Below are 5850 nucleotides of genomic sequence, written 5' to 3'. Positions count from 1 at the left end.
CTATTTCTAAATCTGACTTCCTCCTTAATAATTGTTTACTCACCTAAAGTAAGGAGTTCTTTGGAAGTTCTTGATAACTAGGGTATATCGGGAAGTGGTGAACATGTTCTACTGCAACTAAAATTGAACCATTTAGAGGTTGTCTGTAGATCTCGCTGCTTAATTTAAGTAGACAACAATACCCGTGGTCGTCGTGAGCTGAATGGTATATTTGGAAAAGTTTGTCAATATTCTTCGTGTTTAAGTGGACCACAATACCGGCAATTGACCAGATTTATTCATGAAGGTGAAGGTACTGATAAACAAAGTTAAGATTGTCTCACAACTTTGATCCCAAATATTTTTGTTTTTGTTAAATTTGTTCATAGTTTTCCTCTATGCACAAATTTAGGGGGAAATTTAAAAAAAATGCAAAAAACAAACAAAAATCAGAAAATTCAAAAATCAAACAAAAATCAGAAATTTAAAAATCCAAAAATAGTGTTATATTTTGTTTTATTTCTTGTTCAGAAAAATCAAAAATCCAAAAATATTTTTGTTTCTGTTTTATTTTTTCAGAAAATATAAAAAATCCAAAAATAAAATTGTGTGCAAAGTTTTGTTTTAGTTTTGTTTTGTCTTAAAAAGTGAATTCAGATGTAGATGAGAATCATGGAGACTGTATCGAGATTTTCTGAGCCAAGGCTTCGGCCGTGATCATCGAAGAATTCTCATTCGAAGGAGCAAGAAATGAAGACTATTCTTTCAACATTCAATCCTTCAACCCCAGAAGCAAGGTGAAGCTGCACTTGAAGATTATGTGACAGATTGCATTGAAGCCTCCTCAATCAATTTGCTGCTATCTATGAATCTGCCGAAGTGATCCAGAAGATTATTTCTCTCTGATATTCTCTCTGAAGATTCTCAAGCTGAAAGCGCTATCTTTCAAGAATCTTTTCAAGAAGCCTCCTCACCCAATGTGCATTCATAGTCAAATTTTGAAGAAAATCCCAACTGCTCAAGATGAAGTCATTTATTGAATATTCATTAAGTTCATCTTGAAGTTGTGAAGAAATCGAAGATTAAAGATGAAGCCAAACTCCAAATGAAGATTGACAAAAAAAAGGCAAGCTACTTTTTAGGGGGAGCTTGTTGGGTCAATTAGAAAAGAAAGCTATAAACCAAGGGGGAGATTGTTAGGTCTAAAATATTGGTTTATACTTTACTTTTCTAGGAAAATATATTTTTCTGTAAAGTAATATGTGTTTACGGTTGTTTTTACGACTGTAAACGGTTCACGACCGTGAACCTATTCACGGTCTGTGCACCATATAAATAGATGTTAGGTGGGTGAGGAGTGTACGGCTAGAGGAGCTTAAGTGTGTGTATTCTAAGGTGTTCTAGAGAGAGAAAGGAGAGAAGGTTCAAGTGTGTGTGAATCTTGTGTATTGTTCATCATTCCAATCTTGAATACATCATAGATTCATATTATTCTTCTTCTCCTTCTCTTCTATTTTGATCTTGCATCATCCGTTTGATTGGTATTCCGCACCATGAAACGGATCTGATTGATACACAAGCAGATTTGGGACTTACAGAGAGTCTCAGGGGAGAGACCGGAGACCAGTGCAGTCGCAGCCTGCGATAAAGTAGGCTAAGCCCGCTGATGCGAGAGTGGGAGGCCAGAAGGGATGCACCTGTGGCAAGTGCGGCAAGAGCCACGAGGGGTCATTTCGGGCGGGGATTTGCTACAAATGTGGCAAAGAGGGGCATTTGGCGAAGGACTGCCCCCAAGGAATTCTCGGTCTGTTTTCGTTGCAACCGGACGGGCCACCAAAAGTCCGAGTGTCCTCAGCTTACTTAGAGATCAGTTCATGCTTCCACTCCTGCCGCCTTCCGTACTACTGACAGTCGGCCGGCGAAGGCCGAGACCCTGAGAGCTAGTGGGAGAGCATTTCAGCTGACAGTAGAAGAGGTCCGTGCGGCACCTGATGTCGTGGCCGGTACGTATTTCCTTATTCCTTTTATTTTGAGATTTGTTTATGCTTATATTGTGTTGTATATAGGTACTTTTCTTGTGAGTTTTGTGCCTGCTTTGGTGTTATTTGACTCGGGCACGAGTCGATCCTTCGTTTCCTTATCCTTTAGTTGACACATTAGTGTTAGACGTAAGGCGTTGAGTCGACCTATGAGGGTTTCTATAGCCGACGAGCGTGCGGTTTTTGACACTGATGTGTTTCAGGGATGTGTGTTAGAGATTTTCGGTGTTGAGTTCCCTATAGATCTGGTGCCGATAGCGATGGGTGATGTCTGTGTCATAGTGGGCATGGATTGGTTGAGTCGGTTTGGAGCTCTTATTGACTGTGAACGTCAGTTGATGACCATACGAGACCCTAGCGGGGGAGTACTTACTGTGTATGACGAGGGGACCAGATCTGGATCAACTTTCTGCTCTGCCCCCAGGGTGAGGCAGAGTCAACAGCAGGGATGCATGAGCTTTTTAACTTATGTGACAGATACGAGAGTTGCCACTGAGAGGCCGAGTTCTATCTATGAGGTCCCGATAGTGTGCGAGTTCCCGGATGTTTTCCCCGAGGAATTGTCGGGTGTACCTCCCGAGAGGCAGGTGGAGTTTCGGATCGATTTGATTCCGGGTGCGACGCCTATTTCCAAGGCACTTTTTCGCCTTGCACCGCTCGAGATGCAGGAGTTATCCTCGCAGCTCTACGAGCTTTTGGGGAAGGGTTTTATTAGACCGAGTAGCTCACCATGGGGAGCGCTGATCCTTTTTGTCAGGAAGAAGGATGGTTCACACCGGATGTGTATTGATTACCGGAAGTTGAATAAGTTTACGGTCAAGAACCGTTATCCACTACCGAGGATAGATGATAAATTCGATTAGTTGCAGGGGGCGTCTTCGTTTTCCAAGATTGACTTGAGATCTGGATATCATCATATGAGAGTTTGCGAAGAGGATATCCAGAATACAGCCTTTAGGACTCGTTATGGGCACTACGAGTTTGTGGTGATGCCTTTCGGGCTCACCAACGCACCGGCAGTGTTCATGGATCTCATGAACCGGGTGCGCATGCCTATGTTGGACAGGTCGGTGATCGTATTCATCGACGACATCTTGGTATACTCGAGGACCAGAGAGCAGCACGAGGAGCATCTTCGGGAGATTCTTGGAGTATTGAGGACGGAGAGGCTTTATGCCAAAATCTCCAAGTGTGATTTCTGATTACGAGAGGTCTAGTTCTTAGGGCATCTCATTAACAAGGATGGGATTTTGGTCAACCCGGCCAAGATTGAGGCAGTTATGCAATGGGAGGTGTCGAGGTCCCCATCTGAGATCAGGAGTTTTCTTGGCCTGGCAGGTTACTACTGGAGATTTATTAGGGATTTCTCCAAGATTTCCGTTCCTCTTATGAGATTGACCAGGAAGGGTGTTAGTTTATGTTGGGGGCCCGAGCAGCAAGCCTCATTCGAGACTCTTTGCCAGAGATTGTGCGAAGCTCCAGTGTTAGCCCTTCCTGAGGGAATGGAGGACTTCATAGTTTACTATGATGCATCTATATCAGGGATGGGTGTCGTGTTGATGCAGAGGGGACACGTTATTGCATATGCATCGAGGCAGTTGAAGCCTCATGAGACGAGGTATCCCACCCATGATTTGGAGTTTGTGGTTATGGTGTTCGCCCTCAAGATTTGGCGCCACTATCTATACGGTGTTCGGTGTACCATATACACGGACCATAACAGCCTGAAGTACCTTATGGATCATCCCAACCTGAATATGAGACATAGGAGATGGTTGGATGTAGTGCAAGACTACGACTGTGAGATTTTGTATCGCCTTGGCAAGGCTAATGTGGTATTTTCCCTGAGTCGCCGAGCAGTGAGTGCTCCGATCTGAGACGTGTGCATGAGGATAACGGTGATGACTCCAGTCTTAGATACCATCCGAGAGACCCAGGTGGAGACCGTGAGACTAGAGAATCGTAAGAGAGAGCGAGTGATTGGGTAGATTTTTGATTTTGAGACCGATAGTGGTGGGCTTATGAGCTATCGTGGGCGGATATGGGTGTCGTATACGGGTGGAGCTCAGCGTATTTTGATGGAGGAGGCCCATAGATCGATATTATCGATCCATCCGGGAGCCACCAAGATGTATTTGGACTTGAAAAAGGATTAATGGGTGCCCTGTATGAAGAGGGATGTGGCATGGGTAGTCGAGAGGTGCTCGAACTGTCGTTAGGTCAAGGCGGAGCACCAGCGTCCTCATGGAAAGTTACAGCCCTTGGAGGTTCCCCAGTGGAAGTGGGAGCAGATTTCTATGGATTTTATCACCAAGTTACCGAGGACCGCATAAGGCGTTGATGCGATATGGGTGATTGTAGACCGTTTGACGAAGAGTGCTCACTTTCTTGCTATTAGTGAGAACTCTTCTGCTGAGAAATTGGCCAAGACCTATTTTCGAGAGGTGGTGGCACGGCATGGGGTGCCAACATCTATATTGTCAGATCGGGATGTACGATTTACTTCCAGGTTCTGGAAGAAATTTCATGAGGAGTTGGGTACCCGGCTGCACTTCAGTACAACCTATTAGCCACAGACAGACGGGCAGAGTGAGCGGACAATTCAGACGCTAGAGGACATGCTACGTGCATGTGTTATGGACTTCGGTGGAAGTTGGGACACTTATTTTCCCTTGGTTGAGTTTTCATACAACAACAGCCACCACTCCAACATCGGTATGCCTCCCTTCGAGCTTTTGTACGCGAGGAGGTGCCGAACTCCCATTTGTTGGGGAGAGGTAGGGCAGAGAGTGATGGGGAGCACTGAGCTAGTGCTCAAGACTACTTAGCAGATTCAGCAGGTTAGATAGAGGTTATTGACGTCCCAGAGTCGTCAGAAGAGTTAGGCAGATCGGCGACGATGCGAGTTAGAGTTCCAGGTCGGAGATTTTGTCCTCCTGAAGGTGTCCCCATGTAAAGGCGTGATTCGATTCAGGAAGCGAGTTAAGTTGGGCCCTAGATACATCAGTCCATTCAGAGTGATCGCACGAGTGGGTAAGGTAGCTTATCGGTTGGAGCTTCCTGCAGAGTTGAGTCAGATTCATAACACCTTCCATGTGTCCCGGCTAAGGAAGTGTGTAGCCGATGAGACGGCAGTGGTCCCTTTAGAGGACATTCAGGTGGATGCGAGCATGAACTATATTGAAAGGCCGATAGCGATCTCGGATAGGAAGGTGAAGGTCTTGAGGAATAAAGAGGTGTCTTTGGTTCAAGTTCAGTGGCAACATCGGAAAGGATCCGAGTGGACATGGGAGCCGGAGTCTGAGATGCGAGAGCAGTACCCAGAGTTATTCTCGGGAAACGAGTTCGAGGACGAAGTCTTATTCTAGTAGGGGAGAATTGTAACATCCCGAGTCCCAGGTATATTATTTAATCAATTTTATTCATTTTGGCAGGTCAACTCGACGAGTTGGATGCCCTAACTCGCTGAGTAGAGTGGTTAATTGGTCGTGTGACTTTAGAGTCTACTCGATGAGTCGGAGGACCCCGACTCGACGAGTAGGAGCTGTGTGAGGAAACCCTAATTTTTCCGGGTTTGTGTCCTATTTAAATGACCTTAAGCCCTCATTTCCACCACCCTTGTCACCCTACTACACTGTGAGAAACCCTAATCGAGCTATAATCTTGTGCGAGGGAAAGAGAGGCTAATTTTGTGGGTTTTAGTGCATTCTTGGAGGAGAGTTGAAGAGCAAGAGACCTTGGACGAGAAGGAGCTTTTGGATCTAGTGTTCACTCATTCTTAGCTACTGTTGGAAGGTAAAAAGTCACTATCTTGCTCATTGAATAGTTAGAT

The sequence above is a fragment of the Lactuca virosa genome, chromosome 2 (assembly GCF_052849685.1).
Source record: "Lactuca virosa cultivar CGN04683 chromosome 2, Lactuca_virosa_CGN04683_v6, whole genome shotgun sequence".
Lineage (NCBI taxonomy): Eukaryota > Viridiplantae > Streptophyta > Magnoliopsida > Asterales > Asteraceae > Lactuca > Lactuca virosa.
The sequence above is the reverse complement of the archived record's forward strand: the minus strand, read 5'-3'. Positions refer to the sequence as shown.